This window comes from Eumetopias jubatus, unplaced genomic scaffold (assembly GCF_037043125.1).
Source record: "Eumetopias jubatus isolate StellerSeaLion01/CBP00866 unplaced genomic scaffold, mEumJub1_p1.0 scaffold_1, whole genome shotgun sequence".
Lineage (NCBI taxonomy): Eukaryota > Metazoa > Chordata > Mammalia > Carnivora > Otariidae > Eumetopias > Eumetopias jubatus.
Genome location: NW_028274807.1, coordinates 69,229,239 through 69,241,569, shown reverse-complemented (window position 1 = coordinate 69,241,569; position 12,331 = coordinate 69,229,239). Strand labels below are relative to the sequence as shown.

Sequence of the window (12,331 nt, the reverse complement as noted above, 5' to 3'; positions counted from 1 at the left end):
TTAGAAATAACTGATGATTGATAATTCTCTTAAGTAAACAGACTGCAGTAACATTATAGTCACTGGCTAAGTTCCTTCAGTTTTTTTTTAATTCTCTTTGATTTTTTTCTCTTGGTCTTCTGTTATCCTTTCTGTAGGTTGCTGCTTCAACCCCTTCATTTTCCTGGTTTGTACTTTGCTTAGGTCTTGCTTCTACATATGAATTCTTCCATAAGTTGTATCAAAAGTATCATGGGAGACATTTTTCTTCTTCTTCGGCCTGAGCGCTTTTGGCATTTTCATAGATAATTTATAAAGATCATCTGATGCCAGATGTGTCCTCCTCAGAACCAGATCCAATGAGAGCCCCATCTCTTCCAATTCAATCCTTGGTGTTCTACAACCAGATTTCTTCAACAGCAACTTATAGCTTCGAAAGTAAATCTTCCCATTCGATGCAGTGAAGTACAGAACATACTCTAAACCAGCCAGGTGGATATTTGTTACTGTGGGGCCTCTGAAGAAATCAATAAGATGACTTTTTAGCCTTCTGTAGTCTTCTGTTACATCTAAATCATCACCAGCAAATATTAACATGGGTTTTGTTCCCTCGGGACATTTACTATTCTTAATATCTTTTAGAGAGACAAACTTCTCGATACTCAATTCAATCATATCCAGCACATGGTAGTCATACATACGACCTATTACTAGATTATTTGGCTGCTTATTATGGGAGTCAAACAGAAATAAAGAACAATCTGACTTCTTTGAAAAGAATTGCAATGATGCCTGATCCTCAAATGGTCTTGTAATGTTTTTCTTTTTATACAGAACTTCATACGGTTTTTTCAGTGCATACACATCTTTAAGTACTTGTGTCACCATTGAATTTGCATTTCCCCCTTTAATCAGCATAGCATTTTTAATATTTTCACTGAGTTTCTGTTCTCTCTTCTCAAGGAATCTCTTGGCTCGTTCCGTTTTCGGCTTTACAACTCGATCCAAAGTGTCCATGGCTACCACAACGCAAATCCCGGGAACGCTCGTGCACGGTGCGCTTCCGCGAGATAGGCCAGTGTTCCAGAACCTGGTTTTATTATTTTGATGATGATTTCTTCCATTAAGCTTCTTCCTGTTCCTCATAAGCTGGCAGAAAATGCTAGATTTCTTAAAGTACAACACCTTAAATTCCTGATTGTAAGAAGTCATTAGAAACATTCAAAAGTAGGGGCACCTGGGTGGCTTAGTCGGTTAATCGTCCAACTCTTGATTTCAGCTCAGGTCATGATCTCAGGGTCATGGGATCGAGCCCCATGTCGGACTCTGTGCTTGGCACGGAGTCTGCTTGAGACTTTCTCTTCCTCTCCCTCTTCCCCTCCCCTGCTCTTTCTTCTCTCTCTAGCTCTAAAATAAATAAATGTTCTTTTAAAACATTCAAAAGTAAATAAAATAGTAGATTCAAGCAGGAGATCTGTCACTGCCGTCCAAATGAAGACCATTTTAAAATTAAACATGCCAGGGGCACCTGGGTGGCTCAGATGGTTAAGCGTCTGCCTTCGGCTCAGGTCATGATCCCAGGGTCCTGGGATCGAGTCCCGCATCGGGCTCCCTGCTAGGCGGGGAGCCTGCTTCTCCCTCTGCCTCTGCCTCTCTCTCTCTCTCTCTCTGACTCTCATGAATAAATAAATAAAACATTTAAAAACATATTAAAATAAAAAAATTAACCTTAAAAAAATTAAACATGCCAAATGTGATCATTATAGGAATAGTTCTGCATGATACCGTCTTAAGTTCCTGAAGTCATAAAGGAACTTTAGTCATAGCCTAACATAAACAATAGCAACCAAACAAACCCTATTTTTCTATTTTTTTTCTCAATTTTCTATTTTAGGTCAGAGGAGAATCACTTTCATGTGCCACAGTGACTCAGGTGGGAGCCACTTTTCAGACCCTTCTCCCCTGGCAATGACTCCAAATCCCCAGTTCCTGCTGTGTGGGCAAAGGTGTGCAACAAGTGTTGGGAAGGGGACCCTGCAAGACTGGGTTCCAGCCCTGGCCCTGTCACACCCTTGCTCTGTGACCTTGGGCAAGTCACCTGTCTGTACTTCAGGAAAAAAGAGGATAATGTTACCCGCCTCATGGCTCGCTTCAGGGTTGCACGAGGTGATAAACCTTATTTCCTCCCTTTTGAAACACCATCCATTTTGAGACACACCAACTTTTCAGGTGGAAAAACCCATCCCATTAAGTCTACATGTTGATTATAAGACATCCAAGTTTCAGGAAATCAAAATGAAAAAAAAAATCACAATCACATTGAGGAAATACAATAGAAAGGCGTGCCTTGCCATTAGGGGGATTCTAGACATGCATAAGGTGGTCTTACTGGTGTGGACGTGCTCTCCGAGGTGGGGAGCAGCGGCGTGTTGTACGGGAAGGAAGCGCCCCATCCCTGCCACTCTGTCCAGCTGTCTGAAATTCGGCTGTGTTTTCAGCATTTCTCTTGGTGCTTCCTCCCCCCACCCCCTTAATCAGATGCCAAGCCCAGTGTGGATCAGCTTGGGCACATTGTGGCTTCCTTCCTATGTGGAAGTTCCACCTTGTAGACCCTCAGAAAATATGTCGGCATTCTCTTCTGGACCCAGCCAGCCGTCTCTCCCCCCGTATGAGTTTCTCTGACACTGACCTGGTGCCTCCCAGCCATTTTCATGTCACTGCACAGCCAGAAAATGATAATATTTGTCTAGTTCTCCCGGGTAAGGGGAGGGGCAGTCAGGCCAAGAAGCCAAAATCTTCACCATCTGGAACCCATTTGGGGCATCCCAGCGGGGCTCACCTTCTCTAGTTAGTTTCCACCATGGAAAAGAAGGCAGAGGAGGAGGAGGAAAAGAAAAAGAGAGAAGAAGGAAACTCTGGTAGTGTTCACTGTTTTGTTTTTTTGCTGGAGGATTTTTAAGGGCATTTTCGTTTTTCAAAGCGTTTTTACAATAATTGTCTTGTGTAAGGGTCTTATATCTTGATCCGCATCCCCTTGGGCCTGTGGGTACCATGAGCAAACAAGTTTCCACACCTGTTTGTGTGTCAGAACAACTAGGGAAACTTGTAATTGGTACAAATATATATTTCTTAGTAGCCTGAGGCCTGAGAATCTGAATTGTAAGAAGTACTCTGGGTGATTCCTTTGTGCCAACAGATCTAGGAACCTCTGCCTTAAGCCCTTGGAGAGGTAATGGCACAATACCTTTTATATCCTGCCTTGTTTATATCCTTTCTCACCCTGTGATGCTGCATTGTTTATATCTTTTCTGATGCAGTGATCCAAACCTAGTCACATAGTACGTTCCCTTGCATATATGCCTTGTCCTGCCCTGTTATGTGAGGAGGACCCTACATTGAGCAGGGTATCTGCTCATCTGCTGGCCCAGAAGCTCAGCCTCCCAGGCTTGCAATTTTCTACAAGAACATTGTGTCTCAGAGTTTGGTTTAGGGACTGCCTGCTTCAGAATCACCTAGAAGCTCATTAGAAGAACAGTCTGAATCAGACTACCAAATTTCAGACTAGTAATCGGTTATTTTATTTTACTTATTTTTCTAGAAGATTTTATTTGTTTGTCAGAGAAAGAGAGTGTGCACAAGCAGGGGAAGCTGCAGGCAGAGGGAGAAGCAGGCTCCGTGCTGAGCAAGGAGCCCTACGTGGGGCGCCATCCCAGGACCCTGGGATCATGACACGAGCCAAAGGCAGACACTCAACCCACTGAGCCACCCAGGCGTCCCAGTAATCTGTATTTTAAGCCAGCACAATGGTAATCTTTAATGCACATTCAGATCTGGGACCTACTGCATATGGGCGATTCACTATAATCCCATTGATCTATAAAGGGTTAATTTCCAGGTCAGTACAGACATTGTTACCTGGATCAAAGGCAGACTTTTTACTGCATTAATAGCTATTAAAGACACACAGCTGGTCCCTTAAATTAACCAACCTTCTTCTGGGACCACTGTGGGGCTAGTAACCAAGGAAGGATGTTGAGGTGGTCCATAACAGCTTGATGTGATGGCTTGAACACACGTAAGATTCAGCACATCCTGCCCTGGTTTGAACTTCATCTGGTAGTTGGGGTGTTTTTGCTCTGGCCATTGTGGGCCTCCCAATCAGAGTGGAACCTTTAGAGGAAGCAGGTTGTAACTTAGGATCCATGAGCCCCTGAAACTGCATGCAAAATCTGACATGAAAGAGTGTATTTTTCTAGGAGAGGGTCCAGAACTATTGCCAGATTCTCAAAGGCATAGTTAACCCAGAAGCAGGGAAGATTAAGAATTCAAACAGAGGAATTTTTAAAGATTAGGACTGTGGAGAATTGTAAACAAAGGCTCCTGTCGCGGGAAGGATTTCTGAACTCCAGCACACAGAGCCAACAGCGAATTGTGACCTCCAGCATTCCTTACCTGGCTTCTCTCCTCTCTCCATCCTGCCTCGTTCCTCCTTTTAGGTTTGTCTCTCTCTCGTTTTCCTCCCCACCTTGAACTCGCTGCCCCATCTGGACAGGGTGCCATCCCTCCTCCTATCCGGTCCTTCCACCCTCCTCTGCCTTGCTGCCCTGAAGCAGGCAGTCCCTAAACCAAACTGTTAAGAAACAGAGCTCGTTCTTTGATTTGTTCTACCTATGGAATAACATTGCGTGTTGGTGGTTCTTGTTTTTAAAATGGGATGAGTTGAACATTTAAGATTTCTCTGGGAGAGGGAGAAAATGATACCTTAGGTACCCTGATTTCCTGGCTTTTTGGATCTAACCCTTGATAGGTTTTCTGTGGGCAGAGGTCCTCACTCATCCTTGGCTGGAGGGAGGGCAGGAACAGGCACGCCCCAGGCCTTCCTCTTGTTCTGAGTTTGACTCTGATGAAGAAAGAGTGACTGGCTAGACTCCTAGGCCCGCCGGCTCTGAGGCCCTCCCGCTAGCTGGGATTATTTTCATTTGCCGGCTTTGGTTATGGAAGGCAGAAAAGCAACCCTTAGGCTGAGGAGGCCGTGGGGACACAGTCAAGGCTGCAGAAGGAAGTGAGAGCTAACACTGTCCGGTTCTACCCCTGTGTCTGCTCCAGCTCTGTGAGCAGGAGGGGATCTGGGCTGCTGGGCTCCCTGGCCAGTGTTCTGGGGATAAATGCCTGAAGCATGAAATCACTGGCTTGGGAGGGCCCTTTCACACTGCTAGGCCTGCCTGCCTCAGCCTTGAACAGCTGGGAGTTCCAAGGAAGTGGACGGTGACACCCTGAGGGATGGGGGCGCGCGCGCGCGCGCACACACACACACACACACACACACACACACACACACACACATCCTGCCTGTGCCCCAGCTCCTCTCCCTGCACACGGAAGGAGTCCTCTGGCTGTGGGGAGTGGGCAGAAGACCTTCCTTGCTTCTGTAGGAGGGCTGATAATGGCACTTCCTGACCCAAGCATTTTGGGAGCACCTACTGGGTTGAGAGGCATTGCAGTGGGTCTTTGAGAGACATGAAGTCAGGGAAGCATGCCCTCAAGTCCCTCACATTTGGGTGGGGAACGAGGCGACCACCTACAGACACAGAACCAGATAGACAGTCCCAGGCTGAGGGTAGGCGGTGTAGAGAGGACCAGCTGAAAGCCGGGCTCCCTGCATTGGGCCTGCCTCTGTGGCCTGAGGAGCCTCTGGATGCTGCTCGGAGGGGAGTGTGGAGTTTGCCACAGGAGGAGTTGGCTGCGTCGTGGGGGCTGGCAGGAGAGGAAGCCCCAAATCAGACATTTGGAGGTTATAGAATGGGGACCTGGGCGAGCCTCCCCTTTTACCCTCACTCTGGTCCTGGTGACGTCAGGGCTAGAAGTTTCTGAGCTCGTGGCAGAAGTGGCCCCAGGCCTGCTTATCATCTAACTGATTTGTCACTCCGGCACTTAATGCTCACTGGGGGCCGGACCATGCCCGTTCATATTCAGGGACTGTTTCTGAAGAAATAGTGAGCCGTCTGCCACCACGTTAGCCCAACCCCAGCACACCGGTGCTCAGGCCAGCACTGGGCAATGGGGCAGCCCCTAAAACACCTCCCTAGGGATTGCATTTGTCAACGAATTTCTAGGCCCTGTAGAGTGGACAAATGGCTGTAACTGCTGGCCCAGTTTGAAACACTTACAACAGTTGTCAGAGCCATGGCTTTGGAATCAGATTCCAGCTAGCCTGTAACCGGTGGCACGGACTTTCTGACTACTGGCTTCATTTCTGAAGAGCAGGTAATGAGGACTGCCTTGCTGGATTGTCCAAGCATAAAATCCCGATAATGCACAAGTTTGGTAGCTGGCACCAAGTGGGTGCTCAATACATTATCATTATCATTGTTTATCCTGGAAACATAGGTCCCTGAGGGCCCCTGGGTTCTATACTTCAAGACTCCAAGCTTCTCAAGCTTCAAGATCTGGGAATCTTGTTAAAATGAAGATTCTGATTCTGCAAGTTTAGGGGTGGGGAGGGGAGAGGAGGGAGCTGAGATTCAGCATTTCTTTTTTTTTTTTTTTAAGACTCTATTTATTTATTTGACAGAGAGAGACATAGCGAGAGAAGGAACACAAGCAGGGGGAGTGGGAGAGGGAGAAGCAGGCTTCCCGCCGAGCAGGGAGCCCGATGTGGGGACTCAATCCCAGGACCCTGGGATCATGACCTGAGCTGAAGGCAGACGCTTAGAGACTGAGCCACCCAGGCGCCCCAGATTCAGCATTCCTAACAGGCTCCCCCGTGATGCTGATGGCACTGACCTGGTCCTGCCTAGAGGAGTGTCCTCCTTCCTCCTTCCTCTTTGCTCTCTGCCCTCTGGTGCCTCCCCTGCCCCCTGAGGCAGCCAGCCATCAGAAGACTCCCTGCACTCTATTGAAAACTACTCTCAGACAACAGGCATGAGCTGGGACTGGCCCAGGCTGGACAGTGTTGCGCCCGTTCCCACTGAGCACCCACAGTTGTGGCATCCGTCTGGGGACGAGGAGAGGATTCTGAGAGAGGAGGGAACTTGTCTCTGACTTAGAGGAGCTCCTAATCTGTTGGATTCGCATAGAAACACACCTTGCTGTCCATGAGACCCCTGCAGAAAGGCATGCAAAGGCTCACAAAGGAACACACAGGATGAGGAACCTGCCATAAAGTAACACACTGGAACCAAACTGCATCCTCTCTGGGGCTCCTGCGGCCTGGGAAGGGGGCAGGGACCCTGTCCTGCTTGCCCTTCTCAGAGCCAGCAGGCTGAGGTGCCGAGAGCAGAGCACCCCTGGGAGGGGTGGCCATAGCACGGGCACTGGCTGGGGGCAGCCCAGGTTAAAAGGCATATTCATCCAAGGCTAGCTCTCATTAAGTGAGACTTGTGTTAAACGCTGTTCCCGGGCCTTGGGTCTTAGTGACCATGCGATTCCTGAAAGTGGGATCATGTGCTAAAAGCAAGGCTGGGACAACAGTGCCCCGGACTTTGCTGACGTTTTTGGTTGGAGTTGGGCATGGTTGGTATTGAGAAACTGCATTCTGGGCTTCTTGGCAGCTTTGCCTCCAATCCTCCCCCATCACCCGGTCCCCCAGTCCTACTCACCACCCCTGAATAAAACTCCGCAGATTCTAGCTTCAGCAAAGGGAGCCCTGGTTTCTGCCTAAACTCCTGAGAACACGGTGCTTTCTCCCAAAATCCGCCCATAGGAATGGTGATCAGATGGCTCAGTGGTGGGTTCCCACTAGGTGAGAGTTGGAGCTTCCATCCTTATGCCAGAGGAGCCTATGGCTAGGAATGGTCCGAATCTGGGGCTTTGCTCCTCACTTTCTGATCAGCTTCAGCCAGGAAGCTCCCTTTATTCTCTGTTCCACATTTGCAAAGCCGAGAGGAGCCCCGGCAGAAACAAGGATGCAGGGGTGATCCCTGCACGGGGCGCTGTAGAGACAAATGACTTGCTTATTTTTCTTTCTGGTAAAACATATATGACATAAAATTTGCCATTTTAACCATTTTTTAAATGTACAGTACAGTGGCATTTATTACATTCCTCACTTTGTACCACCATGCTGACTATCCGCTTCTAACACAATTTTGTCACCCCAAACAGAAACTGTATCCATTAAGCAATAACTCCCCGTCCCTCCCCCATAGTCCCTGGTAACCTCTATTCTATTTCTGTCTTTATGAATTTGCCTATTCTAGATATTCCATATGAGCGGAATCATACCGTATTTGTCCTTTTGTGTTTTTTTTCACTTAACATAGTGTTTTTGAGGTTCATCCATGTTGTAGCCTGTGTCAGCACTTCATTCCTTTGTATGGGTGAATAATATTCTGTTGTATGGATATACCACATTGTGTTTATCCATTCATTTGTTCATGGGCATTTGGGTTGTTTCCATTGTTAATTTTTTTTAAGATTTTATTTACTTATTTGAGAGAGAGAGGAAGAGAGAGACAGAGAGAGAGAGAGAGAGCACGAGTAGGAGGGGGGAAAGAGGGAAAGGGAGAAGCAGGCTCCCCGCTCGGGGCTCGATCCCAGGACCCTGAGATCATGACCTGAGCTGAAGTCAGATGCTTAACTGACTGAGCCACCCAGGGGTGCCCCTCCATTGTTAATTACTAATATTTTATAGTTCTTGTAGGTTCCCTGGGTCCAGACAATAGAGACACACCAGGAAATAAGATAGTTCTTGTCCACACTTGGCAGGTAGCCAGGCAGGGACAACAGAGATGAGTGCCATCACAGGACCTGGGGGTACTGACAAGACACGCTGGATGGGGGCTTGGCCACACTGGGTTCTGTCTTGCCTGATCAGCTGCCGACTGTGTGGGGTTCTCCTTTTTCAGGCCTCAGCTTTCCCATCTGTAAAATGGATTTGAGGCTAAAGACCCCTGTGGCACTATGATGCTGAATCTTCGCTATGGAATTCTAGGAGACCATCTCTATTTCTTTCTTGGGTAGGGCTTGTGGCAGGGAAGAAGTTCCTGTGGCTATAGAAGTCGGGGGAGGAAAGGGTGCCTGGGAATTTGAATATTTCCAGCATAGTGCCTGGCAGGAGGGTGGCCTTGCTTACATAACTGTGATTGCCTTGCTGTCTGCCCCCTGCAGGGGGCACCTTAACGTCCTTCCCCCTTCTCAGTCGCCTGCCTGGAGAGGGTGTCCAGGCAAGACTAAGGAAGGGGAATGACTCCTAGGTCAGAACTCCTGACCACCACAGGGGGCTAGAGCTGTATAGGGGCAGCCCCCATGGGGGACTACTAGTTGGGTTAGGATTATTTGGGGGGCCTGGGGGCCCGGAGTTTAAGTAGGATGGTAATTGGGATGCCAGAAGCCAGGACAGCCAGAAGGAGTAAGTGGTGGCTGGGTGGAACCCAGAGCCAGGGTGGAGATTTCCTGTCAAAACAGCCACTTATCCTGGCCAGAGAGTGCATTCCTTTACCCGAGGAGATAAGAAGGTCCTGTTTTCCTCTCAGGGTTCCTTTGAGCCGCGGGCTGCTTTGGGCAGGCTGTTGGAGGCTCTGTGAGCTGGGGTCTGGTAGGACTTCTGTAGACCCCTCGGTCGGGCCTCTGCCCGAGCAGCTCGCACTCCTGGCTCCCCTCCCAGACTCCCTGCATCCTTGGGCGAGCACCGACCGCAGCAGTGGCAGCCAAGCGTTCAGTCCGGTCTCCTCTGTGCTTTGACTTCTTTACCTGAAGAATACACCTATTTTGTAGGGTTGTTGTGAGCTAATATACCTGACGGGCTTGGAACAGTGACTGGCACAAAGCCCTGTTCCGTGTGTGGCAGTCACTCTTATTATCCCAAGCTGCCTCTTTGTTTCCTGGGCCCAGGTGAGCCTCAGTTCCCACCCAAGTCAGGGCCCTGTCACGTTCTGGGCATTTAACAGTTCTTTTCTCTGTAGGTATCGCCAGGCAAAAATCTCGTATCTCAGCTTGCGGACCCCAAAGGCCATTATAAGAAAAGGTTCATTAAGCATGCAAAATAGAACCATGTCAGCAGATGGAACAGTTTCTTGGGTATTAGAAATCATCTCTCGTCAAGAAAGGGCTCATCCTCACTTTCCCAAGGGAGGAATCCTTTGCTCAGAGCCTCTGAACTGTCCGTTGTAGATTGTAGGGGTTGGCAGAAGCCTCTCTGGTTACGGGAAACTTTCAACCATCCCCTTACAAGGGGCCACCCTGACACCCCCTCCACTCCAGCCCTGGGGGCTTTCCAGCAGTTCAGCCAGCCAGTCATCCCTGAGGGTGGAGGCCTTCCCCAGGGGCCTGGAGGCTCCAGGCTGCTCCGCCCAGTGCCCTCTGGGCAGGCACAGCCCTACTTCAGACTTCCCTTCTGGCTACTGCTAGAGTGCCTAGCCCTCCCTCTGTGTACTTTCTCTCAGGGTGGGGGCCGGGGAGCTGGAAACCCTGCTCACATCCTCTCCCCACCCTGTCTTCAGAGTACCAAACTCCGAAGAGGCTGGAGCCAGAGAGGAGGCTGCGGTGTGGGGCAGGCCACCAGCTGGCCGCGCAGAACTCCTGTGGGGAAGGAAGCCTGCCCTGGGTGGGTGCCTCAGGAGACTCTTCCAAACCTATCATCATTTCCCTTCCGTCTCTCCAGTCCGTGGTCAGTACAGTCCAAATCGATACGGCCTGACCGAGTTCAAGTTCAACACGCTTCTATGGAGTCCCTCTAATGGATGGGGGTTGTTGTGACTCAGTTCAATGGGATAGCCCTGCCGGCTGGGCCTCAGTGCTGTGTGGGCTCCGGCTGGACTCCGAGCGAGGGCTGCCGTGCCACTGGCCGCTCTCAGGCTTTGCGGAGCTGGCTGGCAACTCTGAGCTCTGGGTCCCTCAGTTGTTGAATGGGTCAGTGCCTTGGACCCTGAAGGTTCATTATCTGCATGAGTGGAGGGCACCGAAGACACTGTAAGAACAGAAGACCTAGTGGCAGTCCTTGTAATTCATAGTTGCTCGGTCTCATCAGCATATCACGAAATGTGGCGGCCAGCTCATCCCCCAGTTCTGCGTGTTGTGTCACAGCCACGGGGAAGGGAAGGGGTAGCAGCGGGTTCGGGGGTGGTGCTGACATGTTCTAGAAGCCAGTTTGGGATTTTACGTCTGCCGCTGGAAATCAATGGTGTCACTGGAGGCTGGGTGCTGAGTGTTAAGAATGGGCTTCTGGCTGGGCCACTTTCAGAATTAGAAGGGCTCTGAAACATCACCTGGTCCCCTGCACCTGTGCCATACCTGGGTGCTCAGTAGGGATGCAGAGCCTTGGGCTCATCCCAGATTGACAGTCAGAATTTGCATTTCAAAAGGAAAAGGGACTCACCTTCAGTCCCCCAGGAACCAGGGCACCCACACCTGTGTCTAGACTCTAGTTCCTGACACCACCCTCCCCTCCTCCCCAGAGATCTTCAGGTTGCTCATGCCAGGAAGGGGCCCCTGTGCTCCACCCAAGGCAGGAGGACAAGAGCCTGGCTTCTCCCAAATCCATGTTCTCTGGGCTCAGGTCGACTGCCCCCATCCCCACCCCCCCTTTCACAGCTCCCAGGAGCTAAGGGCATGGCGCAGAGGAGAGAAAACTCCACTGGCCAATGCAAACAGCTAGAGGCGTGCGGAGTGAGCTGCCCATGTTTGTCCGCCTTAGAGCATCTGTGGTTTGGCAGTGTCTGAGTAAGTTGAAGGGGGGCTGCTGCTTGGGCAGGAGCTCCATGGGGACTTAGTGGCCAGATGGGTCCTGGACCCTCTCCTTCTTCCCCTTTTCACTGACCTCTCCTTGTCAGGCCATTTCAGGCCTGTTTCCTCGCTCAAGCTGCAGATCTCTGTCCCCATGCCACGACATCCCAGAGTGGTCCCAGCAGGGCAGACCCTTAGGGCACCATTCCAGCGCCACCACCCTGGGGGACCTGAGGAGGGGCGTGTGTGCAGCACGATGTTGGGCCCCTGGGAGAGGCACCTAGTTCATGATTCCCTTGCTGCATGCCCTACTGTACTTCCTCCTTGTCTGGGGATCCTCAGCGTGTTCCTCTCTTCTTGGCCTGGTCCCGGTCCCTCCCCCACGGCGCTGTTTTGGTGTGTGTCCCTTCCCAGAACCTCGGCCTCTCCTTTCCTTTTCCTTGCAGAGTTGCTCTTCCTGTGATCCCTCAGGCCCCAGCCCGCCCTCTGGGGCCCTCCCTGCCTTCCTCTCTCCCAGGCCCTTCCTCCGCTCTTTCTATTCCTGGTTGGACCAGCCTCTCCCATTGTCCATTCCCAGGAAAGGGCTGTCTCGCTGGTCCAGGGGTGAGGGACTCGAGCCAAGAAGAAAGCCAGCGCCGGAAGCCCCTGCCCGCCCCGGAGCTCGGCTCCCAGCAAGGTGCCCCCACACCAA

At 50.4% G+C, this 12,331-nt stretch overlaps 1 protein-coding gene and 1 pseudogene across 1 annotated transcript in view; one reads left to right on the top strand and one right to left on the bottom strand.

The window, feature by feature from the left end:
- Positions 1 to 12,331, top strand: part of SLC12A8 (solute carrier family 12 member 8) — a 148,532-nt gene that overhangs the window by 69,102 nt on the left and 67,099 nt on the right. The window lies entirely within an intron of this gene.
- On the bottom strand, positions 88 to 996 carry LOC114199415 (ribosome production factor 2 homolog pseudogene; annotated as a pseudogene).